The sequence below is a fragment of the Python bivittatus genome, unplaced genomic scaffold, assembly GCF_059951505.1.
Source record: "Python bivittatus isolate LINGU-HERP-01145 unplaced genomic scaffold, Pbiv_v1 ctg000120_np1212, whole genome shotgun sequence".
Taxonomy (NCBI): Eukaryota; Metazoa; Chordata; class Lepidosauria; order Squamata; family Pythonidae; genus Python; species Python bivittatus.
The window spans coordinates 3,528,150-3,545,435 of record NW_028277037.1 but is presented as its reverse complement, the minus strand read 5'-3'; the positions used below and the strand labels follow the sequence as shown (position 1 = coordinate 3,545,435).

Genomic DNA, 17,286 nt, shown 5'->3' with positions numbered 1-17,286 from the left:
AGGGATGTGCCCATTGTCAGAAACATCAACCTGCCCCTGAAAGCAGTATTCTTGTACTCATCTTCTCTTTTCCACACTGTAGTAATGGAAACTGTCATGACGTTTTTCCCCATATCTTGATGATGTCAATGACAGACAACGTCTCCCCATCATAGCTCCATCCTTCACGTTAGTGAATGACATTTTATCGTGTAACAGAAGGAGAGAACTTGATACAAGATTCCATTTGTCAGGCTTGCCCCAGAGATAAGGATCATTTAGCAGAAAATTATTTATTTATTATATACACAGGACAGAAGCCATGTCAGATAATTGCCAACCTCTGAGTGGCTAGGAAAGATGGCATAGAATTTATACGTAGTCATATTTCAAGTCCTTCATGCTTTTTTATAGTGCTGCCACCTATGAGAAGTTCTGAGTTTCCTTTTCTCACTCATCCTCATCCTAACAATTGAAGATGTTTGCTTATTTACATTCTTTACTTTCCTGTTCCTCTGTCTAGCTATATAATACCTGCAAGTAAAGCTGAGATTTTCCTGTCACTAATGGAGCTATGATAGCATCACCCTCTCCTGTCCATTCTCAATCCCCTCTCCTCCAACCTACAAGGCAGGACCAGAAACCATCTCCCACTCCTCACAATTCAGCTGGCAGCCCCTTAGACCCAGTCACTGGATGATCATCAGAAATAGGAATCAGAGAGGCTTCTATCGCCTCAGTTCAGTTGTCCTCCTCCTCTATTAGAGCGGAGGCTTCCTCAACAATGGGAGCCTAGGGAGGATCATGGAGTCTCTCTTCTTGCTCTTCTCCTCATCTGAACTCCCTGAAGTTTCCCCCCACTCCTAGTGGCACCACTAGGTCCCACTCCTCCTTAGAGTCAGAATTACTGCCAACAGCAGTGGCCTTCTGATGTGACCAGTTGCATGACCTGGTCTATAAAGTCCTGCAAAGGAAAAGAAGAGAGGAAGTAGGATCCATGCATGTTATTGTGACTTCCCAGGAAAGATCAACTTTTGAGCAACCCTTCCAATGGTTCAGATAATCCATCCTGTCCCTCCCCACCATCCACTGTGATCAAAGAGTATGGGGCAGCAGAAGGGCGCAAGAGGCTGGGCAGTTGTTCCAGAGCTAGGAAGAGATTGCGGAAAACTGAGTTGGGTCTTCAGGGGAAGGAACGCACTGTGGCCTTCCAAATGTTGCTGAACTACAATTCCCAGTATCCATTGCTCTTAACTGTTGCTGGCAGTAAGTTGGATAATATGTGAAGGACCATAAATTGCCCAACTCTCAATCAGAAATAATTTATTCTGTGCTGTTTCTCTCTCTCTCTCTCTCTCTTTCTTTGCTACCTCTTGATTTGCCAGCAAGCTAGGTACTGAAGCAAAGGATGGAATTTTCAAAGTTAATGAGCAGTTATAACACTAGGGCTTTAATATATGTGATAGGAAGATTGTGTGTGTAGGTGTTACGATTTGGCCTATTGTATTCCCTTTGGATTACCTAAAAATTATGCTTATATACACTTACGTGCAGTCTTTTTCTGATAGCTTTCTGTTCCACTCGAAAGTGATCTAGGCTTGTCTGCACTTGCAAATCATTCTAAGGATGGATGGGGCCATTCAGGCAACTGAATTCAATCCCCAGATTCAATGCAGCAACCCAAATGAAAAGATTTCCCAGAGATGGCAATCTGGCCTCCACATGAATATATCCAATGAAGGTTACTTCTAATCATCCTTGACAATTTGTTTCACTGTCAAACGATTCTTATCTTTAAGATTTTTTTTTTAAAACATTCAGTCAGAATCTACCATCCTGTAACTTATTGTGCCATAACCTCCTTGCCTCTTATTTCTTTACCACCCCCTTCTTCCCTTCTCCTAGTGTTTTTGGTAGTTTGGCAAAGTCAGCACAATGAGTCCAGAGTTCTTGGAGCATTAGGCCTGCAAGTCCTGGAGAATTATGTTCCTAGGGTCTTTTGTACTCTTCTGCTTTTGTCTTAGTATCCAGTGGAGAGGAAGAAGTAGCGGGCAGAAGAAGAGTCCCCAAGTACCCCCATCGGCTACATTTGGGGATATGGTGAGTACCATCTTTAGTTCTTAATAGGGTCATATTCCCCTGAACAGGACCAGTTCACAATCTGAGAACCTCTTGGAAATTCTCCACCTCTAACTAAGGCCACAGTCATTCATGCCTTCATCATCTCTTGAATAGACTGTTGCAACATGCTGTCCATGGGGCTACCCTGGAAGAGCATTCAGAAGCTACAGTTGGCCCAGAATGCAGTGGCTTGAATAGTTATGGATGAGCCTCAAGGAACCCCTATAACATCTCTACCTTGGTAACTGGTAACTAGTTGCCCTCCAGGTGCAATTCAAGGTGCTGCTTGTTGCATTTAAAGCCCTTCATGGTTCAGGACCTGGAAATCCATAGTCCCACCTTCTCCTGGCAGTGTCTGCCCACCTGGTAAGACCTAATAGGGTGGGTTTTCTCTCCCTCAGTCAAAGATTGTCATCTATAATGGCCACAGAAGCATGTGTTCTCAATCATTGTGAAATAGTATCTTCTCAGATGTTCAAATGCCTCTCCCTCTCCCCCCCCAACTTTCAAAAAGTCTATAAAGATTTGATTGTGCCATCAAACCTTGGGGGTAGAGTTGCTGTGACTATCCCTCTGTACAATCAGTTGTTTCTTTGGTTTTGAAGATTTAGGTTCCTGGTTTATGTACAGCTGAATTGTGATGTATGGTTTTTAGTTTGGTTTGAAGTCATCTTTGACTTGACTGTTTATCTTGCTTGCCTTGAACTCAATTGACACATTTTGAGAACTGTAAGCTGTTCAGAGTTGGTTTGATTGGTATGAGTTATCAACTCTGTCAATAAAGAACAATTTTTATTAAAAAGCATGTATATGTGTGTCCAGGGGCCTCTGCAAGTGTAGGTCAAGATGGTGGCTGTGACTGGAAGACGGAAGGCCCACCCCTGTGGACTATCTGTCTCTCGCTGTACAACGTACAGAAGAGCACAGTAAGTGTATTAACTTACCTTAGACACACAAAATGTTATTCAACCATTGTGTAGGTGTGAAAAACTGCTCATGGTGCGATAGTCAAGTTTTATTTCTTGCTTTATTTCCTTCCTCCTCCTTGCACACTGAGTTTTTTTACATAACTCTCAGAAAAGCAAACTGCGGAAGATCTAACCCTGCCAGCCTCACTTGCTGAGATAATGAATATGTGCAAGTTATTATGACTTCTTTCTGCATTCTCTGTTTTGTGATTATTTTTTTTAACAAGCCGGAGGAGTTCAGAAGTGAAAGAATACTCATTTATTTCAGAGGGAAAAAAATGACTCACTCAAACTGATGACGATTTGTATGTCAGTTTTTCTAATCTGCTGTGAGAATTTGCTAAATCCTCAATTCTCTGCAGGAAACACCACCCACCCTCACTCCAGAACAGTGTTTCTCAACCTTGGCAACTTTAAGATGTGTGGACTTCAAGTCCCAGAATTCCCCAGCCAGTCTTGCTGGCTGGGGAATTCTGGGACTTGAAATCCACACATCTTAAAGTTGCCAAGGTTGAGAAACACTGATCCAGAAGTTACTTCAGAAACCAAGCATCAAGAATGTGTTTGGGGTGTGTGCATGCGTGCATACATTTAAATGTAGATGTCAAATGATTTTTTTTAAAAAAAACAACAACCGCATGTCTGTTTCAAGTTAATTGTGATTCCAGAAGTATCTGAGTAAGAGAAGATTAATTGAACTACATCTGCTAATCCAGATTTAAAAATTTGTTACCCTAAACTATGGTATGGAACTCACAGCAAACTTTTCATTCGCTTATCTAAAGCTACACTCTGATTTGTATAGAAAGCAATAGACTGATTTCTGTTCACCTGAGAAAAACCATAGGCACAGGAATCAAACCTGAGGTGTCTGTAGGGTATGGTCCAAAAAGTCAAGATGAAGCTTGCAACGTCGCAATCAAACTTCAGCCATTTTGTATGTGCAATGTCACAGCCGCCATTTTGGTTTTTTGGGACCACACGCTGCAGACACCATGAACCAAACTATTCTCCAGATCAGCTTGCCCTTTCCATCCACAAGGGAGATGATGGAAAAACTAAAGATTTGTGTTACTGAGGATAAAAATAAAAATCTGGACCTACTGAAATTCTCTCTTCTTTCTTTGTATCAAGTCCCCTTATATGTGCATATATAGGAAGAGAAAACTGTTTTCGTTTCAGAGTTTATAAGGAACAGTTGATCTTTTAGTTCTTACACTTGTTCACCTTATATGCATGTATAAGTGTGTGTGAGAGAAGGACTAATTACTTGTTTTAATAAATCAAAAATGCATAGAGGCAATGTCTTTATTCGGCCAATGGAAATCTAACAAATCTGTTGCAAGCTTTTGAATTTCTAAGATCTCTTCATCAGGCAAGCCGGGGTTAATATGCATGGTGAGGCTCGCCTGCATGTTTTCTGGGAATTCTCAGTGAGAAACACAAAGAAATATGGGATGAGGGGTGGGAGGTGGAAAAAAAGTGGGAAAAGACTCCCGTTTTCCCATTGCTGAGTGGACTTCATATTCCATATTCTTTGTGTTGGCATGAGGCCATTCTTCCGTGCCTTAAAAGGACTCAATCATCAAGGACAGAGGGTGGGAAACATCTTCAGCACAAGGGGAAAATGAAGAGACTATAGCTAAAATTAAAACAAAAACCTCCCAAGTGAGAAGGATGTTCATGAGGGCTTTTAGTGTCCCAAATAAAAATCAGAAGGACCAGAGGGAAGGCAGGTGCCTGAGATCTGAGAAATGTCCTTCTTTCTGGGTTGGGAGGTGGAAATGAGACGTAATATGCAAGAAGAACAGTTCTCCAGATGTTTAAGATAAAGACACCCTCATGCCTGGCGATTGCATTTATACAATGTTCTTGGCAGCAATCTGGAAATTGTTTGCCGCTGCCTCCTGACAGGAGACACAACAGCAGCATCCTGTTGAGCATTTTAAAGCTGAACAGAGTTTCTGGATCAGAGTGTCGTTTATCAGATGTCGGAGGTGGAATAAAGCTTGGAGCTGTCACCAAGCTTTTTTGTTTTGCTCCGGCTGATGGACTATTTTTTAAAAAGACTTCTATGTGGGCATTAAAAGAAGAAGAGCTCCGCATGGGAGCATCCAAAAAGGGGAGGGGGTCAAAAGGGTCAAGATGGCCATCGTAACCACATGATTGAAGCCCCGCCCCCTTTTTAGCATGAGGTAAAAAGGGGTGAGGCTTCAATTGCACAGGAAGAAATGCCATTTTGACTCTTTTGAGCCCCTCCCTGTGGACCTCCCCGGCTGCACGACGTTCTCTATAAGCAGCTGCCATCCTGAGGAGAGGACGGCTTTCGCTCTTCTGCACAGACTCAACTTTTTTTTTCAGGATTGATTCTGAAGCCATCATTGTAATTCTTAGCTTTTTTTTTATTGGTCTATGGTTTTCTAGTTTTATATTATTGTATTATTATTATTCTGCTTTACCATGTATCTTGTAAACCACCTGGAGTCCAATAGGTTTGAGGCAGTGATTAAATGTCATGGGTTTCCTGAATAAATATGTATCTCTTCAATTGATGATAGGCTGTTCATCAATAGCAGGGCTGTTAGAATATAAGCTGTTGTAGTAACAGTTGCTTTGAGAAGATCAACACCTGGATGATCTTGTTTAGGCTTGGAAGGTAAGCACCTTAGGTCTGTTTAATAAGTGGATGGGAGACCACCAGGAAATGATTGATTATGAGTGATCACATGGATAGATTTTCTCTAGGAGTTTCGGTCTCCAACCTGGTCCTTCAGGTTCTCCAACAGTCCCCAGGAAATACCAGGGTTTTAAGAGGAAAAAAAATGCCTGAAATTAATGGCAAACCACTTCTGCATTCTTGCCAATAAAACCTTTGGATATGTTGATGAAATCTCCAAGCATCAAGATAATTTTTTGGGGCCGGGACTAATGTGTCCAGATACAAATGAAAACTTCTGGAGTTCCTTACTGTCCATATGTGAAAACTAAACGATCCATAGGTTTTGCTACAAGTTCATAAACTAGGGCACATTTTAGAGCGATTTGTTCCCATTTCTCTTGGGCGTTAGTTTACTAAGACGTGGCCCGGGTGTTCATTTACTGGAGAGATTCCCGACATTTTTGGCTGCTGCATATCATGTTGGGGAAAAAAATATGAGACCAGATTGCAAGTTTGAAGCCAAAGTGCTTACTGGCTTACCAAGACACACTGAATCAGCAGAAAGACAAAATTATAGGGAAATGAAGCCCTGTATTTCTGTTTGCACATAAAGTCAGTAAAATCATTTTGTGAAATGTACTAAAAAGGACTATGATCAGCAATTTCCTTTTTAAAAAATCTCTAGAAAATGGACTCATTCATTAAAAAAATATGGTCTTTCTTTCACTGGGGTATTCCAGTGCCTGGTAAACTTGATGAGAAAATAGTGAAACATAATCTCAGGTTCAGACAAGATGGATGGATGGATGGATGGATGGATGGATGGATGGATGGATGAAGACAATTTACAACAAAGCTGAAAGACTTGTTCTGGAGAATATTCTAGATTACATGGTCAAAGCAACCAAAATTGTCTTAAGGCCAATCAATTAGCTGCATATCTGTTTTGATGCTGTATTTATTAATCAGATTTCACACCTCCTGTTTCCTTCTGACACATGGCTGCTTACAACATCCATAATGCCAATACAGAACAAATAATAGACCATCTACCATGATATAAAACACTGAAATGTTCATTCCTCTTTCTGAGGCTAAACAGTCAGAATAACCCAGACAAAAGTGTCTTTGGGGGGGTCAAAAAAGTCCAAGATGGCAACTTCATGAAGCCCTGCCCCTTTTTAAAATAAGTTGATACATTCTGAAAAGGGGTGGGGCTTCAATCTTGTGGGTGTAGCTGCCTTTGACCCTCTCCTTGGCATTCTCTACAACAGGGATCGGCAAGCTGCAGCCCACGGCTACAAGCAGCCCTCTCCCAACAGGATTATTTTGCACAGAACTTTCGGTGTACAATTTTTATTTCTTCTAAAAAACAAGGATGAAAAAGGGAACAGCTGCTCTCTTCCTGTCTTAACACTCTCAAGGCCTCAATTAGCACCCAAAATGGGGTGATCAAAATTCAGGCATTTTGTGGGGTGCTGGAAGATCATAACTGGGGCCTAGAGCTTTCCAAAGGTGGAAATCAGCTAATTTGCCTTCCAGGCAGGGGTGGTCAGAAAAGTCAAGATGGCAGCCATGATGGTGTGATCAAAGTTCCATCTGTTTTTATTTGTGTTGCGCAGACCCCATTCTGGCTGCCATCTTGAGGGTGTGTGTGTGTGTGTGTGTGTGTGTGTTTTAATAATATCCTATGGGTACTTTTGCTTACATGCCCACTGAAAAAAATTAGATTTCCTTGTGATATCACCAACCTTCCAATGATGTCACTCGCAGTCTTCCGGTTGATCAAGGAAAGAAATTGTGGCCCCTGATCCTGCTGACCTGTCCTCTATAAATTCCAGGAGTCTCACTGAATAGAGTGGGATTTACTTCCAGCTAAAAACACATACAACTCATTTGCAAGAAACTTGCAAAAAACCGGAACAAAACGACTTTAATAGCTGGATTGTATATTTCTAAAAATGTCTGCAGACAACCTGCCATGTGTCATTACTCCTAAAGGACCTTATCTGTACACCTGCAGATTATCATGGCACAAACATCCATTCTATTTTTGTTCCTCTCCCCACTTCTTTTTCCTGGATTTTAACTATCTAGAGCAGTGTTTAAGTAACTTCCAGATGTGTGACCTTCGATTCCCAGAATTCTTAGCAAGGCCATGATGGCTGGGGATTTCTAAACATCTGGAAGTCACCTAGAGATGAATGAAGATTTTTCATAAATGCAAATATGTTGTAAACTTTCAGCTGGCCATGTAAAGAGATTGCCTCTGTATGGATTTTTATATTTTGGGCTCAATATTCCAGAGAGGTAGCCTTATGCAGAAAACTCACAGCAGAAAGAGCAAAGTGAGCAGAGGTCTCTGAAAATTTACTGCAAAATAGAACTCTAGTCCTCAAAGATGCAACACTGTTCGTCTTTAAAGCGATACCAAGCACTAAACTTCTTACAGAACAATTCGTTATCATTCAGCTTTTTCTACCATATTAAAGTTCAAAGGACTTTAATTATTGGGAGGTGGTAGTAGGGGAGCTGTGGGCAAAGAAACATCTTTGTCTTGTTTTAGGCCTGAAGCTAAAGGGTTAATGACTGTCATACGTATCTTTCTGCTGAGACCTTTAATCCTACAGTTGCCTCAAGAAAAGAAATTTATAGCGGGCTTGGTAATTTAGGACCTAGCATAAGCTGTAAATCAAACGTTTGGAATACCTTTCATATAGACTGTGGCAAATGTATTCCCTCTTTGAATCATTAGCTCCAAGTAGAGGAGACCATCATGTGAACCTATGTAGACCTCATGAAGAGCTCTCTTCATGTGATTTGCGGTACACTCCCCAGCTAGAAATAAGAAACCCAAGATTTATTTCCTTCTTTTACACATTTTATGGGTCTTATTCTATTGTTCAGAAGCCATAAGCAGCACTAACAAGAATGAGCCAATTTGCCTTTTATCTGGACCACGTTAGGAGGAGATACTGGACAGACCAGTCTGGCAAGCTAGACTGTGGAAATTTACAGAAGGACCCATCAGGAACTGCACGATGATTGGCCCCCAGGTTATAGGCCTGAGTGATGGGAGTCACAATGTGAATGGAAACCAGAAGAAAAGTTGGAAAGTAAACTTAGCTGTTGACACTTTGGACTACCTCAGGACCCAAGGGGATTCCCCAGCATTTCAGAAGGTACAACCAGCTGTAGCTTAGATTAATTTTGCGATGAATTGGTTTGGAGTATTGTTGAATAAAGGGGTGACCTTTGCAGGGGAATGGGGACCGGTGACAAAAGGCTACCTAGTTGAGGTTTGGAGATGTTGCATCACGCTAGTCTAGTTTGGAAGGGGCAATTTTGATGTTCCTGTACAGTAGGGTGGTTTCTGTATAGAAAAGCCCCAATTACAAAAAATAATAAATATTAGCCTTTCTCCATTTCCTACTCCCCTACCTAAGACTCTTGACTCTTTTTCACTCCCACCTTCCATTCAGGGAACTCAAGCAGGTTTCTCTTACCTTGACATTTCTTCCGTTTTGTCTTCTCAATGGTATTAAAAAAAATAACTGAAATGAGCTGCGTTAACTAAAACTTAACCCATCTAACAAGATTCATACCTAAAAAGCTATCAGCTATGGATTGTCTCATATTTGCTACCAAGAGAAGGGCGGTGGGCATATGGATGGTGTGCTCCAAACACCAAAAAAAAAAAAAAAAAAGAATCAATTTGTCTTTCTCTTTCTGGATCAAATGGGACCATTTTTTTTTTTTTTTTACTGCAATTGCTTCATTTCTGTAAAAGTTTTGCAGAGGCTTTGTTAAAGATGTTGGAAGAACACTTGAACAGGGTTTTGTTGTTGCCATTGTTGGTTGTGGTGAAGTCCTGCTCTTTTAAATACAGTGGTACCTCGGGATACGAACTTAATCCGTTCCGTGACTCTGGACGTATCCTGAGTTGGTCGTAACCCGAAACGTTTGTTCGTAGAGGCGTTGGTATCCCGAGGTACCACTGTAATGCAAAAAATGGGGGTTGCTTTGTTTAGGAAAAAAATCCATTGTTATTCAAAGCACTCAAGGGTTTTTTTTCCAAAGGGTTTGTTTTGCTTTTTCCTCATTTTCTTTAAACATCCAGATTTTAGTTAAACTGTCAAAAAGGAGGAGGCTATCAAATCCCCTAGATTTCATTCTGATTCCTCTTGCCCCTGTTTAATTTGCAAGACCAGCCTAAAGTTGGTAGAAGCGTGTTTCACAAAGCAGTTTGCATCTGTGAGGCTCTCTCAACTGTAACACTGATCTAAACAGCCTTGGCTAGAAGCACATACAACTCCCAGGTGTCTTGCTATGTCCCTTAGAGCATACATGTTTTACAACATGCCAAGTCGCCATGGAAATGTGCTGCCACTTGAACGGGTTTTTGGTTAAGGAGGCTGCCTGAATGCATTTATGCATGTTTTTGCAATAATCAAGTCCTGAAACTGAAAGCAAAGGGAGGGGTGTTTAACAGAAGTCCCAACAAGCATTCTTAAGTTGGGTTTTTGCAATCCTTGGCTGAAGAAATAAGTTCAGGGAAAGCAATTATGAAGTTTGGAAGTTCTCTGGGAATGCAAACGCTGCACGGTTCACGGAATAGGAGCTCTGTGATCACTTGGATTTCATAATGCAACACAAAATGAATCTATGTCATTCATAGTGATGAACAGGTAACAGCTCTTGAGTAGAACTTGGCTCCTGGGAACTAAATAGACACAACCATGGGCCAGTCTTGGCAACAGCACAGACGTAGTCAGCCACTGCCTTCTTCCTGGATGATTTTTTATTTCCCCTCTAGCCTGCAGCTCTGGGATTTCCTTGTGGCCTCCCATCCAACTAACCAGGTCTGCCCCTGTTTTAGCATTTTGAGATCATCAGGATCAGCCAGGTTGCATGATTTAGTGGGGCTCAGAAGCTAAACAGGGTCAGATGCGAGGAGACCAACACAAAATGGGCTCGATTTTGAGAATTATGCAGTTAAGGCAAAACAAGTGCTGCGATTCCGGCAACAAGATTGAGGGCTTTTATTAGTTTCCTAGAACCATAGTCCATCTTTCCCCCCGGCATTCAAGGCAGCTTATGTGGAGCGCTCCCTCCATATTACCTCCCAACAACAACCCTGTGAGGTTGGTTAGACCAGAGTTTCTCAAACTTGGCAACTTTAAGACAGGTGGATTCTGGGAGTTGAATTCCGCCTGTCTTAAGGTTGCCAAGTTTGAGAAACCCTGGGTTAGGCTGAGAGTGAATGACTGGCTCCAAATCACCCACTGAACTTTCCCAGCTGAAAGGTGGATTTGAACTCATAATCAAACATCTTCACCATTGCACCACACTTAGCAAAAACCTGTCACATATGCAGCTGATCTGAGCATTGTTATGGGCACCATAAAGGAAAAGGGAAAAGATAAAGTCTTCGTTGAGCCATGTTTAGCGCCTCTTCGTTCTGTTGAAACATCCATGCTGGGAGGAATGAAGGGTTGGCATCAATATGGAAATCACATTCATCCTGGATTATTTTTTTCCAACTTCCTTGTCTAATCTATGCCCCCGGGATTTCCTGGTGGTGTCCCATCCAATTATCAGCTTGCTTACTTTTTCTGAGATTCACCAAGAGTGGGGCCACGCACTAGCCTCAGGGGTCCCTGGTCGACCCATAAATCAAGGCCAGTCCATACAGCAGAAGCCTGATTCTCCTTCCAACCCATCGCCAATTCAGAATGATCATTTAAATATCTCTCAGTAAAACTGGGGTTACTGAATTTCAGTGGTGCTACCAGGAAACTCCAAGATCATGGCAGGGAAACTTGGATTCAAGTCTATCCTCAGCTGTAGAAACTCATCGGATGATTTTGGCCAGATGCTGTCTCTCAGACCAGCCTACCTCACAGCATGGTTGTTGTAGGGAGCAATAGGAGGACATCTGCCACAACATCTACCACCTTGAGCTCCTGAATGAAAGGTGGGATATTAATCTAATAAGTAAATAAAAGTGTGGAGCCTTGGAATACAAAGCTCTCCTCTTGGAAAAATCCAGCAATTCTGGATCTTAGCTGAGGGGCAAAAGGAGATCTTCTCCACTGGGGAAAAACATCCACTTTACTTTGCCCTAATAAAGTGGATATTTTTTAATTTGCACACAGCAGACTCAAAGTGATGGGCTTGATAAAGTCTCATTAGAACAACAGCCTGCAAATGAGAATTCTCTTAATCGATCCTAGAGAGATTAAGAGCATAATTACATTACAAACTAATTTCATAGTAACCCCTGCTCTCCTAATCTGATGTGTGCGTACGCGAAGTGAGGGGGGAAGGGGGAATTTTTCTAGTAGCTGAACTACAGTTCCAAAAGATCTAGAATGGAAGCTCAAAAGCTGTAATTTTGACTTGCTTTTTTCATTTCATGCATTAAATATTCTCCAGGCATCACACCCAAATGAGATAAAACAATCCCATGACAATAACACAAATAAAATAGCAGATAAAATAACTTCCTTACTAGCTGAGAAGACCATTTTTATGGAAGAAACATATTTCAAGAGAGTTTCCTTTGATTAAGTGTTCTATCTTTGACCTGAAGACATTTTACGCAGCAGTCTAGAGGCCTCATAACTAGCCTGTTGTTGCCTTACACAATGCAAGAGGAGATTAAAGGGAAGCTATTCAGAAATCCATCTAACTATAAATTTAGCCATGCTAGAAATGAAAACAATTGTTCTTTTGCTGCTAAAATCTAACTAATCCCATTCTGGGCTTCAACATCTGGTTGTAAGTTACACTAAGCCAAGCATGTAATGTGGCTGAAACAAAAGTTATATCAAGCACGCTATGCTTACTTCACAGTGGTTGGAATGAACAAATCCCCACAACTTTTGCCATTTCTGATGTGAAGATTGCAGAATTCTAGATGTTTGGGGACTGCTTGAAATCCTTGTTTGCTGAGCCCATTTGCAAAGTGGTGGAAATGTTGTAGGCACTCTCACAAAATGGTTATTGAAATACACATGGCCGGTCGCATTAACTTCTTTTATTTTTCTACGATCTTCTCTTCCAACTTCATGTCTTTTTTTCTGGACCAGTGAGAATATTCCTAAACAATGCTCTAAGCCTTATCATTTTTTATTTTCTAAGAAAACTTGTCCGTATGTTTCGGCCCACCTGGTGAGGTCAGCTAGAAGGAATATCATCTTATGGGGCCTAGGAAGCTGGCTTCTCTGGGACGGTTCCTGCCCTCTGGAATGGTATCTCCCAGAGATCCATATTGTTCTGACCCTATTGATTTGCTCAAAAACTGGTTTTTCTCCCAGGCCTTGGGATAGGATAGCTGGTTTAGCCCATACAAGTTTTTGGTTTTGGTATGTTTTGGGTTTTCCCGATATGACTTGGTCTTCTGGTCAGCTGTCTCTTCTTTTCTTTGATCCATGTTATTTTTTAATTTTACTTCATTGCAAGCCACCCAGAGCTGTCCTGGAGCTGGGCAACCTCAGAACTGGAATATGAAATTAAATTAACATTAAATATTGGAGGAACCAGAGCATCTTATTGATTTATTTAAAATTAAAGGAATATTTTTTTAAAAAGTAAGGTGGCCATGGAACTTGGTGGGCCTCACATTAGGGATCTAAGCTTCATTTAAGGAAGCTTCTGCCATAGTTTTAAGATGCTAAGATGGACCTGGGAATCAGGCTGGTGGATTCATGCCTTAATTAAGCAACTGATAGACTGCCTCCATCACCTTTCTATTGTCCTCTGCTCCAGAAGTGGATGAGATCGTACTCCAGCTGGGAGAGAGGGAGTAATTGATCGATGACTTCTATAATTCTGGCAAGGAGTCTGCCTTCCACTTGGGTCCCCTTAGATACTGCACTTCTAGGTAAACAGGGGTATAGTTTTCTGAGCTGATTCAGCCATGATGTGAGCCAAGCTCTTCTGGGTTCATATTATAAGATGTTTATTAAAATAATATACATGGAGGGGTAAAACAGGTGACAGTAGATTGGCGCAAAAAAAAAAAAAGAATAAAAGTTTTGCAGTCTATGCTACCACTGAGAATTTAGTGGCATCTAGATGTCACCAGAAGAACTGATAGATAGTCAGGCCTAGTTATTGTCTTGGCAGGTAGATAAAACCGTCTCAGTGATTTAAGGCAGGATAATATGTCTGTTAACAGGTCAGGAAGGAATCAAAGAGCATATTCTATGCTGGGATTCTTGTAAAGTCAATCCACACTTTCTGCTTGACTCATTGGCAGTATGTCCCCCCCCCCCCCACTTCCTGAGTGGGCAAAGGACAACATCCTCCTCCTCCCCCTCCCAGCCCATTGCAAACACACCCTGTGCTGGTGCTTTCCAGCTCAGAGCGGCTGAACTGCAGGCACCTTAAGCTCTTCAGAGCTGATGTTCTCCAGCAGTTTGTTCCATTCTAGCAGCAGCTCCAGCTCTGATTGGCTGCAGGGCCTGGCATGTCCCTCCCCTGCAGGGGTTGGTCACTGCCTGGCAGCTATTTTGTCCGGGGCTGCTATCTTCTCTGGTGATCAGCAGTTTCTGTGGCTTTTTTGATCTTTCAGTTGATCCAATAACAGCCCCTTAATCAATGAACTATCTTCAACCCTAGAAGCTCACAACCCTTAGATCTCCCAGCAGGCACCCTTTCTGTTCCTGCCCACAGGATTATGAAGCCTTTCCTTAATTTCTTTAACAAGTTACATTTGCAATGTAGGAGCACTGCTGCTTTGTTTCTACGAAGCCATCACCATCAGTTCTTCCTTGTTACAAAGCTTCCATGGACATACAAAGGAGAGTAGGAATTAAAGAGTAGCATGCTCCCATTTTGCTTGGATGATGGTAGCCTCCAAGCAACGATGGAGCCATAAGCAGAAAGAAGAAGAAAGAAAGGGTCTGTGTTAGTGTCAAAGGAGGTGTGAAGGCACCATGTGTGCAAAGGCAAGGCACGGGGTCTAGTGAGGAGGGAATAATCCCTGAAAGGAAAGGCAGGCACAGGTAGCCTGGTCCACACAGGAGCCAGCAGTGAGGGTTGCCTTCACTGCAGGCATGGGAAGGGCAAGAAGCAGAGGAACAACCAACGAGGTCTTGAGATGGTCATGGTCCAGACTGAGCATGACCCAGCCTCATCGCCAACCCATGGCAATCCAGACTGGACTCTCTCAAGTTGGCTCAAGAAACAGTTGGGAGTAGCAAGGGAGACAGAATTGTCCTGAACATCATATATGTCTCCTCAATCAATAGTCAAGGCAATTTTCTTCCAGGTCAGCTGCCCAAAAACTTATCCACATATCTTAAAGTTGCCAAGGTTGAGAAACACTGGTCTATAGGAAAGGTCTACTTTTCACCTGCTGTGGCCAAGCAGGCTTAAGAAATCCACTTACCACCTTCTAGAGGAGAAAATGGGACCTAGGACAATGTTACTTACATCGCCAGAGATGATTTTGGCAGTTCCTAGTACACTGACTCTATTCAAAGGATTTCTTGTTCAGCAGCTGAGAAAACTTTGAAGGGACGCGTTTGAGCTCTTTGAGTTCGTGTGGAAATTTTACCCCGAAGCGTTCTGCATCGCAGAGCCATATGACGTTTCGCGGCAGTGCACGAACACAGCATCCCTGCCATTTTTTTGACTTTCTGTTACCAGTATTTTTGTGAAGTAAAGCAAGCCTCACTGAAGGTCCTTTTATGGTATAACTGAAACATAATTTTCCCAGTCTGTGTGTCTGCATGTGATGAGGTCATCAGAGGCAAAAAAATCAGTTGGCTTTTTTTCAAAAGCTATATAGCTACGTATATCCAACTTTCAGAATATGCATTGATATCTGTCATTGCAGTACCGACTCATGTTACCATGCATTCAATTTGCAAAATTAGCCGGGGCTTTTCACATCACGCAATCCTTTATTTTCAAATTGCTGTTTTCTTTTTCTTTCTCCCCCCCCCCCCCATCCATGCTTTGACTTCTGTTTGATCTTGCTCTGAGCTTTCCTGTCAAAAAGATACTCCTGAGCAGCACCACAGGGTGATTATGTTAACGAGATTACTTAATTGTAATTTCTCTTCCCTGGAGGAATCTCCATTTTTAGGCCTTATGCAAATGCCTGTTAGAACTAAAATAGTCTATGGTGGCAAAAAATCAGGAGTCTGGTAGCACCTTTATTAAAAGGCTTCTGTCTTTTAATACAACGTGTTAGTCAGAAAAGGTTCCACCAGATAACTCCTGATTTTTTGCATCTTTATCAGTTGTAGTTGCAAAGGAATATATGTCCAAATGACATATTTTCCAAGGGCAATCTTAATATCCTCTTGATTCCTCAAATCTATGATAAATTGATCTATTTATCTGTGGCATCAATGTTACCATAAAGATGTCCATAGATTATGCATTGATACAGATTATTGATTATAACTATCCATATTTATAGAGTCCTGAAACTAGGTTGTGACTGCCTTGAAAATGGATTTGTTTGATTTGCACTTGAGTTTTTCAACCCTTTCCCTCAAAGGCAAAGTTTCATCGGCCGCTTGGCTGATGCAATACTCAATACGGGAGCTTAGCAAAGGAAGAGGTAGATTGAAAATGAAATTAAAGAAGAGAAAGTGCCTAGTGAAAGCAAGAAACAGAATCCTTCTCCTCTGGTTCAAGAAGCCTCAGAGAGCATGTAAAGGAAGAGAAGATTGTGTCACGCAGCGCAATCTCTCAGTTGTCTAACAGCTACTTCCAAGCGTTTTGTTTACATTACAAGGCCTGGGCTTATCTTGGCTTATAAAAACTGGTTTTAGTTGGCTTTCCTTCCAGAGACTTGGTGTTTTTGAAAAGTGTCTGGTAAGCATTCTAATTATAAATGATGTTTACTGGAGAGAAAAAGGAAATGTCATATTCTCTTAGAGATGGATAAACAGATGACAATGGCATTCCTCTCATTTTTCCTTCTCCTGGTTCATTGCTCTAAAGGCCTTTAGGAAACAAAGGGTCTCTGAACATTTCCTCAGCTGCAATCACATTTCTTTCTCCAGCAGTGGCCAGCTCCTTCCTCAGCTGAGCTGAGGGCCTGAGCCTTTTTAATAGGCTAAATCCAGCCAGGCCGGTCATCCATACCTCCTAACTGAGAAGCAGAACCTTGCCCTGTGCCCTTCCCATGGAGACAACAGGAATCTTAAGAGCCAACAAGGAAAGACCTCATCATAAGGAAGTAATCCCAGAGCATGTTATGAACAGCAACCATATGAGACTCTGGACCAGTGTTTCTCAACCTTGGCAACTTCAAGAATTCTGGGAATTGATGTCCACATATCTTAAAGTTGCCAAGGCTGAGAAACACTGCTCTGGACTGTGAATAATTTGTTTGTGCAATCAAGCAGAATAGGAAACAAATTATTCACAGTCCAGAGCAGTGTTGCCACAATAGTCATATGTTATGCATGTCAATAGCACATGCTAGGCACCATGTCTTGGTGGCCAAGTTCTGGCCTGGCTTCATGTTTATTTGTTCAACTGATATCCCATCTTTTCCCCAGGAGTTGAAGGTGGTGTCCATAGCAT

The 17,286-nt window shown here is 41.8% G+C and overlaps 1 protein-coding gene across 1 annotated transcript in view; it reads right to left on the bottom strand.

Annotated features, from left to right (window-relative positions):
- Positions 1-17,286, bottom strand: part of CCDC3 (coiled-coil domain containing 3) — a 58,815-nt gene that overhangs the window by 6,880 nt on the left and 34,649 nt on the right. The gene's annotated exons all lie outside the window — the stretch shown is intronic.